The sequence below is a fragment of the Bactrocera dorsalis genome, chromosome 4 (assembly GCF_023373825.1).
Source record: "Bactrocera dorsalis isolate Fly_Bdor chromosome 4, ASM2337382v1, whole genome shotgun sequence".
Lineage (NCBI taxonomy): Eukaryota > Metazoa > Arthropoda > Insecta > Diptera > Tephritidae > Bactrocera > Bactrocera dorsalis.
This window is the reverse complement of record NC_064306.1, coordinates 16,827,906-16,840,747: the sequence shown is the minus strand read 5'-3', so window position 1 is coordinate 16,840,747 and position 12,842 is coordinate 16,827,906.

Below are 12,842 nucleotides of genomic sequence, written 5' to 3'. Positions count from 1 at the left end.
CCCTGTGACTCCATAACCTTCTGATGTCTGTTTAATTAACACAGGGCGGTGAAATCCTTCTTTTAATAATTTCTAAAAAATAGAAACGTCGTACACCGCAACATGCAATAGTTTCACATTTACACTATTTGTAAAAAATATTGTTACTCACGTACATGATTAGCATACCAAGTAGCATCATTTTTTAACATCATAGCCTGTTCAATATCCAGTCCAGTAACAGTTTGGTGAAACACATTCAGTAACGACTGGAAGATTATCAGTGACTAACTTGCTCCAAGTGCCAGCCAACACATTGTTCCGCACTTTCGAAGTTTCATTTTTCTAGATTGTAGTCAGTAGTTCGATTACTTGAACCACAAAGGCGCTATGCTCCAATATTTGTCACAGGAATATACATAAGTATATACATTTGTTGTTTAACTCCAATTGTTACCTACGTTACATACCCGATTAGAAGACAGATAGATGAAAGTCAAGCTAGCAGAAGACGAACGCGATTCACTAACACTTGAACCATAATACGCGACTTTTGAGCAAGCAAATCAAATTCATGTTCTGTATAAAATGTAACTATAAAAATTTTAGAACACCCCCCCCCCCCCCCCCCCCCCCCCCCCCCCCCCCCCCCCCCCCCCCCCCCCCTTACATATGTATTGTATGTATATACCATAATTAATTGTACATTGTAAGTTTTAAAACTAGAAAACAAATGTGGCCTTTTCGCTTATACCCAAGGTAGTATATCCTTACCGGGAATCTGAAAAAATCGTAACCGAACAAACGGTTTAAATCAATAGGAAGAACTCTTTTGGTAGTTCTTATTTCTAATCGAGTTGTTGTTGACTCTAAAAAAAGAAAATATAAAGAGTAACCTTCAGCATTCCAATTAAATGGTACGTGTATGTGATATATGTAGATAAAAAAAACTACGTATGTATATGTTTGACAAGTGTGCAGCTTCTTGGGGAGAAAGGATATTTATCGATATCTCAAGAACTGAGGGGACTAGTCGGGGATAATTTCAGACGGATATGACTGAAACTTGAATTGGTTCATAATGATCAATGACGGACTATATTCGAATTTATGCACCGAAAAAGAGACTTGGATATGTATGTAATGTATGTATGTAAGAGGTCACATATATTTTGTGCATATGGGCCATGATAAATGCATTAGTGTATTACCTATACATATGTACATACATATTATATAATCTGTAGGCCTGGACTTATTTGATTCGAGAATATGTACATTTGCTGCATTTGCTGCAAGACCGGCATAAGTCAAAAAAATCGATTCTCCAGAAAACGCGTTTAAAGTTTTTCAACTGACTATAAACCTTACACGGTGACCTCCAACCTTACACCTCTTCTCAAGCGGAGCATATAAGAGGTATTCATATGAATTTTTCACTCAACATGAAGTATGATATAACGAACAAATTCTGCAGCATTAACTCAAAAATCACGTTTTTATATGTATGTATATGTATGCATAACTTAATCCACACACTGACTTTCTATTTGTGTTATAAAATTTCGCTACCAAAAAATTCCCTTTTGCTTATTTTCTATTCTCTGTTGGATTTCTGCGTTGTCCAAAAACATCATTTATTATACCCTAAACAGGGTATATTAAGTTTGCCACAACGTTTGGAACAACCAAAAGCAAACTTCGGAGACCCTACAAAATATGTATGTACATTCATATGTATGCACATATTAGATAGTCGAAAAAGTCTTTTCGTATTTCGAATAAAACTTTAACTTATTTTTTTTTTTGTATTTATAAAAATAAATATGTATTGTATCATTTTGTTCGATTTATTTTTGCCATTTTTCATTTACATATATTTCCATCAGTGTAAATCGAAATTTACAGAACGGAAGCTGCCAAAGCAGTATTGTACTACACGAACTGATACAGCATCGTCTCCGTAAAGTTCACAAATTTCATTGGTGCTTTGCGTGACATTCTTCACTTTTTTACCCAAAAAATGTCAAAATATAGCGAATTTCTTCATTATTTCACAAATTTTTGAATAGCTGTAGCTTTTTTGAACTTCCCACAATTTAATGAAGCTTAATATCTCACCTTTCCAACACTATATGGTATGACACAATGTGTTTGGTAGCACTGGAGATATATGATTGCAACGACATCCATTGACAAAATACGAAAAGACTTTTTCGACTACCCCATATTAATGGTAAACATGATGTGCTTTGTCAATTTAGTCTTGTCCGTTTGCTAATATACTCGTACTAGTCAGTTTTTAAGATATACAAAGACGTTCTTTTATCTCAAGAAGCTGATTATTTGTCAGAACCGCCAATGTCGAACCACTATATTATATACATATGTACGTACATATGTACATTCATACTAATGTGATGAAATTGAAAGGTGAATTTTTTTCTGTGGTTGGTAGTACTGTTAGTACCACCGCATTCGCCTAATTTATCTTCGTGTAACTTCTGGCTTTCAGCAAATTCACAGGACCACTCAGAGGACATCGGACAATTGAGGATATAAAAGCTGAATCGAAGAAGGCTCTGATGGCCATCACGACGGAGGATTTTTCCAAGTGTTATGATGACTGGAAATTTCGTTGATAAAAGTATATTGCGGCGGGAGGGGATTACTTTGAAGGAGAATGGACATAATTTTCTTTCAATTTGATTACAGAAGTACATACAAAGCTGTCATACAAACTAATCCATCGGAAGTTCTTGTACTGCTGCAACATTTGAAGGGATTTTTCATATCGGACCACAACATCATATACATACATACATATGTATGTACATACATACATAGCTACCAAACAAACTGAAAAATGAAAATCAAGTACTTGTATGGAAACTTTCTTATTTGTGTACGGTATTTTAGCTTCGGTGCAACCGAAGTTCACGTTTTTTTCTTGTTTTTATACTCATGATTTCTAATTCTCAGCAATTTATAACTGACGTGATTCTTATTGCTTCTTTTTTACACTTCTTATGACTTGTGCGCTAATTAAAACTACATACATACATACATACTTATGTGAATGCATATATAGGTACATACATATGTATATACGTTTACATTCTTCTCTGAGTGTTGAATAATACCGCTCCACTGGCCTTTATTTGTGGCAGTTGGTTCGTCATCAGCTGTCGGTCGCTGAATGTCATTGGCCGCTGCTAGCATCGCTGCTTACAATTTAACATTCAGGCTATTTGATTGCATTATCGCGAACTTTTAGGTATTGGTAATTTTTTGGTAATAATAATAATGAGTGTACACTTAGACTATGTTCAGACGAGAACTCTTTTTGGCGCCCATTCTGGTTTCTAGCGTACAAGTATTTGAGAATGTGATATGTAAGAAAATGCATGAAAGTGTCCAACTTATGTTGTCTCAAAAGTGTCGCTAGATTAACGCAATGAGCGAAACCGAAATATTGTAGAATTTCCGATTTTTTTATTTATTTCATCTGCTTGGTAAAACCTAACGATAAGTATTCGAATCTTAAATCTATTTAAAACTAAAGAAGCTGAAGAATGTGGTTGAGCTTTTTTGGTAGAGTGGTGCTCTCTAATAGGCTGCTAGATCACTTCTTTTTATACGTGTTTGATTGCAGGAATTTACCAAGGCATTAGCCAATTAATTTGGATGTTCGCGAAATATATATCATTCTGCTGTCCTCTATCTCATTCTTTACTATAGGAATATCAAGATCTTTATGAACGTTTTCATTACGCATGTATCATGGTGATCCCGTGATTGTTCTAAGCATTTTCGATTGGAACTTTTGTATTATTTCAATGTTGGTTGCACAGGTCGTACTCCACAGTTAAATGCCATACATCCAAATCGGTTTTATGATTACATTGTTTAACAGGTTTTTGTTATCTAAGCTAAGTTTAGAACGTCACGTTGCCACGTGAGCCTTTGATCCAGGTGAATCCCAAGATAAGTTACTTCATTCACTTGGGGTAGTGAAAGTTAAGTGGTGCTCTAATACTCTTGATGCTCTGATGGGGCATTTGTTACGACTTACTAGAGCTGTGTCATTCGCGAAAGTGGATTTCAACTAGTGTGGGAATGTCTGCTGTACTCGTATATATTATGAACAAAATTTGACCTAGCATGTATGTATGTTTAGTGATCATTGTAATAATAAAAAAAACTAAACGAACAAAAACAATGCATATGTATGTATGTATATAGTTGTATGCTTGCAGCACTTACATATGTACATACATTGATATATGTATGTATTTACATATGTAGATATCGTCTGTTTTTCTTGTTAATTGTTCAATCTTCAGTGAAATAAAATAAGATTCCATATTTCCTATTTCACACAAAAACTCTTTTTCGGAATAAAAATATGTTTGAAGTTCTTGCATATATGTACGTACATATGTATGTATGTATGTATTTTAAAACTTCTTCGTCCGTTCTTCATTTTCTTTTGCCTCAACATCGGGCCAGTCCAAACTATCTCCACCAATAAAAATATGCTTTAAATTGCTTATGCCATAGATTACTATTTTTAACGTATGTATGTATATACATACATATGTATGTAAGTTCTTGTTAACTGGTGAAATTAAAAGACAGCGGCTACGCTGGCTAGGTCATGTTGTCCGGATGGATGAAAACACTCCAGCTCTGAAAGTATTCGACGCAGTACCCGTCGCGGAAGGCAGAGGAAGAGGAAGACCTTTACTCCGTTGGAAGGACCAAGTGGAGAAGGACCTGGCCTCGCTTGGAATATCCAATTGGCGCCACGTAGCGAAGAGAAGAAACGCCAGTAAAGAAGAAGAAGATGTATATATTTTTCAATAACCCATATTTTTAACCAATTAACCAGTTTTAATTAAGCGAGAATATTTGAATTTTAAATGCATTATATTTCTGACCGCTCAGATGATTCAAAGAAGCTGAGGATACTTGATAGACATATAGTACATACATACATACATACATATGTTACAAATCCATCCACCAACGCCAAGAAGAGATAAAAAGAGATCTTGACCGCAACGTAGAAACAACTACATCATTGTCGAAACAACATTTTTTCTTGCCTGGAAAGTATTTACAGACATATTTGTATGTACATAAATGGGTATATCGAATTCCGAGGTGAACTTACTATAATGACTGGACTAACATTTTTATACAAAAAAACATTTCTTATTTTAGTTATTAGAAACATTCGAATGAATCTACGCACTGTAGATTACAGTACTCTTTAGCGTATTGCTACAATTTATCGGGATCTACGTTATTTGATAAGTTAGAAAATAAAGTAAAAAATAAATAGTTACGTAAATATGTACATATGTATGTATGCATGTGTCTATAAAATTACACAAAATTTTGTGAACTTCCCTTTAACCTTAATAAGATATATGTACATATGTATGTACATATAAGTATATTACACTATACTCACAGGTCAGTGGTGATTATTAAAAGAGACACCTGCGACTTATAATGCTTACTATAAATTTACACAACTAGCAATTTTCAGCTTTAATGAATACTTACATATGTACATATGTACATATGTACATATGTATGTACCATATCAAGTTAAACGCACGAGTAAGTGATTGTCACTGTTCTTTTGGGAAGGTGTTTCTTGTAGGGTATTAGAGTTAGTACATTCAAACGTATATGTATATATTTACATAAGTATAAAGGCATATGTACAAAAATACTTCTGTGTTGGCAACATCCGTAAGTATATAAGCATGGCACTGTAGGCAAATGTGTGGGAATATTCGCAGAAACTTATGTATGTATTTCCTCGATGAATTCGAGAAATTGAGAAATTGCTGTAGAAACAATAACAAACTCAAGTAAACAAGTAAACTAATAATGGCGCCACTGCATGGGGTCACTACTTTTGTGTTGTTTACTTCGGTGGCAAAGAAAACAATTTCTTAGGCACATGCAAAAACACATCCATCAATTGAAATATTTATAAATATATGCATATGTATGTAGATGTATACATAAGTACATACATACACTGCGCGTCATCATACCCTAGCTTGCTTGAATGATGTCAAACATAATCATAATATTAGAGGCATTTTTTTACTTTCTTTAATCAATTTTAATATTATATAATTAATTAATAATATTATATTGTATTAAAAAGCAAAACATTACAAACATTTCTTCTTCTTCTTTACTGGCATAGACACTGCTTACGCGATTACATCCGAGTTAACAACAGAGCGCCAATTGGAAAATCCAAGCGAAGCCAGATTCTTCTCCACCTGGTTTTCTCTCGAAAACTCGTAACGTGGACTCATCAGATGTTGTCATTGTCCATGCCTTCGCACCATTTAACAGGACGCGCATAATGAGTGACTTACAGTGTTTGGTTTGTGTTCGTCGAGAGAGATGACATTGTTGTTGTTGTTATTAATGCTGGTTTGAATATAGACGAAATTATCTACAACTTCGAAGTTATAACTGTCAATACTGACTTGTGTCCCAAGTGCTGCCAGCGTTATCGTTTGGGAAATCGAGTTCGCTTCCTTCTGACGTTATGCTGTCACTGCCATTCCCTCCACAATTTTAGTATGCTCTGAGCATCGGTTAATAGATCACATTTTGGGTTCTACAGGAGTATGTTATGCTCTTCATACTCACGCATGTTGACCTCTCTCTTTTTCTGAATCGCTTCCCTCTTCAAGTCTCGATATCTATCCCATCCCGCACGTATTGTGGTCGATCGTAACGTTGCAGGATAGGCAGTCTGTTTTTTCTCCGATGCGACACGGCACTCCTCATTGGACCAGCTGTTATTTTGTCTTTTCCGAAAACTAAGGGTTTGGTCTGCAGCTGTACGTAAATAGCTTGAAATGCTGTCCCACAGTTCCCTTATACAGAGTTGCTGATCGTTCCTTGTGTTTTTTGACTTGTGTTTTTGCTGCACAGAGACGGGTGCGTATCTTGGCCGCAACAAAAATATTAGACCGAGTCAATGTTAGAACCTCGGAGCTTACGCTCGTCTAAAACACTGTAGACGTGTCTTCCGTCTATCACAACATGACCGATCTGGCCAGTGGCTTTTCGATCTGGAGACAGCCAGTGGCCTGGGATCCAAAATATTACAAAAATTTGCGAACAAAAAATTGGGCCCTCTATGCTAACGTTATTTTGTAAAACTAAGAATGAATCTTAATAATTTTAATTTTGGGAAAATTTAAGCGAATTCTTTTTTGCAAGTTGCTTTTTTAAATATTCCGCCTTCAATTGGTTTACTAGTTTTAATACCAACAGTCGTGGGAGTTGGAAGCTTCTCTGAGTATGAACCTCCAGTCTGCTATTATTGCCGTCCTTGAAATTCTTTCCCTATGTTTCTTTATTTCGCAGAAAACTCCAGCTTTCCAAATTGTTTTTGATGACGCGCAGTGTTTGTGTGTTACAAGTGCATATACATAACTTTTTTTAAATTGCTCTCTTAGGCGTTTTTTTGAATGCCAATAAAACTTCCACTTGATATTTGTTGTACCGTTGCTGCATACGTATGTATGTTTATATAGAATAGTTTTCCATACTTTACAAAATAGTTGTTCAACCAAAGTGATAGATAAGATAGTTTCCATGCAATCGGACCCGCTAGTCGCAAAAACATCGTTTGCTGAAATGTTTTTCAAAAAATTTTCAGCGACTGACACGTGGTCGACACGTCTGTCTATTACCTCAAATATATTTTGAATCATTTAGAAACCAAGGTACAAACACATTTTACACATACATATGTATGTCGGGGATTTCGTTCGTAGACGATTCCATTCTTTTTTGTATCACTTTACACTTTTATCTTACTTTACTTTCCCTTCACATTTTTATTAAGCACAGCAAGTTCTGATCTTATCGATGTCACTTTTCGAACTGATTCTGCGAGGACATTGCGTCTAATTCTTGCGCGCCCCTTCATTGCTCTAAAAGGAGCTAACGGATCCTGCATCTCTTCTCTCTTTACGCATAATACGATCAGACCTCACTCAATAACAGTTTCTATATTCCTGCTATTATGCTTATAATCTATAGTACCCTAATATATGCCGCCTATGCGTCGCCTATTTCAAACAACACTCTGGCACATACTGCTGCCTACAAAATATTAGCACTCCAACATACGCATGTACACTGACATACAAAATACAAGTACTACCGCTCCGACACGACCTTCCTGACAAATCACACGTCCTCGTGTGTTTACTTCAAACCACAATACATATTCTAACACATCAGTTGTTATTGTTTTTGTTATTTACAAACATTTCATTAACTTTTCTGCACACAAAGTTTAAGGCTTCCAGACAAAAGTAAGCAACAGACAAATGAGTAAATTGGTATCTTGATAACATTGCATACATTCTTTTCATTAAATTTGCTTTTTCACTATACTTTACAATGCAAAATTAATTATCTTTACCTTTTACACCCACTTATTGATCCCCGCCATAACAAGTCCTTCTGTTATAGTGCGATTATTTTATCCCTTCTTGGGATTCCAAAGCACCTACCGTGCCGTCCATATCTTCCGACCCCCGCTATAACAAGTCCATCTGTTATAGTGCGGTCATTATATCATTTCTTGGGTTCTCAAGACACCAACTGTGCCATTTTTTATCTTTATTTCTCACTTGGAAATCAGACGCATCTCCTCTTGAGTCGTCCAAATCAACTTCTTTACTTATTAGTCTATTTGGCATTGCTTTCAAAACTTCTTGCGCATACTTATGCTGTTTTTTTTTTTGCTTTTTTTGCTTGTTAATGGTTTTAAAACATAGCTCTCTCTGAAGCTACGATGGTTTGGTGACCTTTTTTTCATCTTTAGCCACACATGGTCACTACATTACATTTTACTATTTTTACCTAAAAAAGCACCATGTTTGTCATAGCGAGCATTAACTTCCATATTTTCCTTTGCTTGTTTTCTTAAAGATTCCCTATCAAATAAATTATCCACTTCTTCACCCATTGGTAAAAGGCCTAAAGGTCTAACTTCTCTACCGATGAGCATTTCTAATGGGCTGACCTTGGTGACTCGATTGACCGTACAATTCATTGCCAACTGTACTTCGGTTAAGGCATTTTGCCACAATCTCTGACTGATTTCATCGCCGGTCAGCATAATCTTTAGCATGTTCATTATACATTCCACCCTGCACTGCTCACACCTGTGGTAATTCAATGTATGTAGCTCTCACTCTCCCTTTTTTTTAAGAACAAAATTCACTGAATCCTGAGCTTGTAAAGTTACGGCCCTGATCCGCCATAATTCGAGTAGGCATACCAAACAAACGCACAACGGCTTTAACGACTTTAATAGAACTTTCAGTGTCAATGTTTAAGGATTGATGAAAATAAACAAATTTTGTAATTGCATCTACCTAAACAATTTCGTACTCCTTTAAGTAATTTTTTCAATCATCTTCACCGTTATGTCTATATGTACTACGTGTCACGGAATGTCTCTCTCTGGAATTGGATTTCTACAATTTTTCTATTGATAGATTAGCTAATTTTCAGATGATACAATTTTCGACAAACCAACGAACATACTTTGACATATTTTCGAACAAATAAAATCCATCGACTTCATCAAAGGTTTTTTTTCCTAATGCCGGCCATAGACCACACAAGTAAACTGCACAAGTCTAGCACTGTGCAAAAAAAAACTGCGACTCGCACTATACAAGCAAACTGTGCAAGTTTTTATTTTAATGTTGAAAGCGAAACAGACAACATGTGTAAATATTGCGCGATAATATTAATCGCTATATCTGTATGTTGTCCTATATGTATTAATTTTTTTAACCACCATATCTCTGTTTGCGTCGGGATATTTTTCTTTTAATTTTAAAACTAATTTTTCGTATGCTTCAGCTTTCATTATTCTGTTGCTATATTCTTTGCGTTTTATTCGCCATAATGAAGGTGATTCTTTATAAAGTTCAAGAAACTCGGTCCAAAACTTTTTGTCATCACTCATAATTAAAATAAATGCGTTGTTTCCTTTTTTGGTTTGATGTTAACTTCACAAAAACTGAAACAAAACTGAGCTAATTTCGCCATATACTACGCAAATTCACTGCGCAGTATTCAGACTTGTGTAAAAATATCAAAATCGTTTTGATATTGCTCAGTTCACTGCACAAGTAGCACAAACACCCCCATACACTACACAAACGCACTGTGCAGTGCTATACTTGTGCAGTTTACTTGTGTGGTCTATGGCCGGCATAACCTAAATGCATAATAGCTTCTTGGACGTGATTAATCACTGCCCTAGGAATTACGGACAAACATTTAGTTTTACCGTTTCAATTCATTATTATAGTGAACGGCAATTAAAGAACCTAATTGCCACCTTTACTTCTCTATGGCTCTAGACGAGAGTACGGACGTACAGTTGGCTGTGTTTATTCGGGGCACAGATATTAAGTTCAATATCACAGAAGAGTTGCTGGACCTAATACCTATGAAAGGAACTACTACAGGAGAACACATTTTTAATGCCGTTATGATATGCGCTGCTGGTAAGAGCTTAGACTGGAGCAAAGTGCATAGTGCATCGACAGATGGTGCTAAATCAATGACGGGGCATAAAAGCGGGTATATAGGCAGGCTAAAAGGATATTTTGTCTAGTAAAGTATAACGACTTCATTGCGATACATTGCTTGGTACATCAGGAAACCCTATGTGCTAAGTCGTTATATTTTGCACACTTAATAGATGTTGTCGTTAAATGTGCCAATTTAGTAAGATCTCATGGCCTCAATCATCGTCAGTTTAAGGAATTTCTTGAAAGTATGGAGTGTGATTATGTGGGCATACCATATTACACAGAAACACGATAGTTGAGTCGTAGGAAAACTTATTCTTCTTTACATGTGTAGACACCACTTACGCGATTATAGCCGAGTTAACAACAGCGCGCCAGTCGTTTCTTCTTTTCGCTACGTGACGCCAATTGGATATTCCAAGCGAAGCCAAGTCCTTCTCCACTTGGTTCTTCCAACGGAGTGGAGGTCTTCCTCTGCTTCTCCCGGCGGGTACTGCGGGTGGGTACTTTCAGAGCTGGAGTGTTTTCGTTCATTTGAACAACATGACCTAGCGTAGCCGCTGTCTTTTAATTCGCTGAACTATGTCAATGTCGTCATATATCTCATACAGCTCATCATTTCATCGAATGCGATATTCGCCGTGGCCAACGCGCAAAGGACCATAAATCTTTCGCAGAACTTTTCTCCCGAAAACTCGCAACTTCGACTCATCAGTTGTTATCATCGTCCAGGCCTCTGCACCATACAGAGGGTGGGAATTATGAGTGACTTATAGAGTTTAGTTTTTGTTCGTTGATAGAGGACTTTACTTCTCAATCGCCTACTCAGTCCGAAGTAGTACCTGTTGGCAAGTATTATCCTGCGTTGGATTTCCAGGCTGACATTGTTGGTGGTGTTTACGCTGGATTACGAAATTATCTACGACTTCAAAGTTATGACTGTGACTTGAGTTAAGGAACGTATTCCTTATAATACTAACAAAACAACCTTTAGTTTCAGTAAACAAAATGTATAAAAACAATCTTGAGTTGGAACAATTGAAACGCATTATCACTACGACAAACAATCCTGAACAAACAAACTTCAAAACAACCTTGAGTTTGAACACCACAATAACTTTATCTTAAAACAAAGCATATGTAAACAGACCTAAACAAATAATATAATCTGTATCTAAGCAAACTATCAAAGCATCAATCTAGTTAGTATAAATAGAAGTAAGAAACATGTAATAAGTTAGTCTTAAGAGTAGTCTTAAGAGCTCAAAATATATTCTTTTGACTAATTTTTACTTAATGTAAAAATTAACTCGTGAGAGCCAAGTCGCGAGTACGACGACTGTTTGTTTGATGACAGGAAATATTTCTTGCCCTCGTTCACTGCCAGACCAATTTGCTTTGCTTCCTTGTCCAGTCTGGAGAAAGCAGAACTAACGGCGCGGGTGTTGAGGCCGATGATATCAATATCATCCCGCACGTGTTGTGGTCGATCGTAACGTTGCGAGGTAGGCAGCCCGTTTTCTCTCCGCTGCGACACGGCACTCCTCGCCGTACCAGCTATTCTTTTTCATTTTCCGAAAACCAATAGTTTCGGTTACAGCTCTACGTAAAGAGTTTGAAATGCCGTCTCCCAGTTCCCTTATACCGAGTTGTTGACGAGTGCTCTCAGAGAGCAGGAGTGCAAGCCGAGTAGAAAATCGTTTGGCTGTCTGTTGTGATTGCAGCTTCTCGACGTCGAACTTTTCTTGTGTTTTTCAATCACAGTGAAAAAATCACCGGTAGTGAAATATCGCTCATCACTACTTTATACGGCAACATATGCTGACGATGACTGCGGCATTAAAATCTGGGGTATTGCAGCGAATTCAAATTTAAAAGTAATTTAATCTCTTCAATATAAAGTTCTGCGCACCATAGAGAAACGATGTCCTCCACTGGAATCTAAAGTTGTTTACGGTACAGGAAACACTCGAAGAATTTAACAGACTTTACCTCTTCCCTTTGGAGCATCATGAAAATATATAGTCGAAAGTCTACGTACACCGAATAATTCATGGGTTGTATGGAGTTTGCGAAGAAAACAAAATTATGTCAGTACTTAAGGCACTTTTAAGTTAGGTTATTTATAAAATAAGAAAGGAATTCATTTACATAATAAAGCCAAGAATAACAAAAACATTAAAAATTCATGGAAAAAAGTGTACATACAGCCACAAAAACTTAGTATTCTTTAAA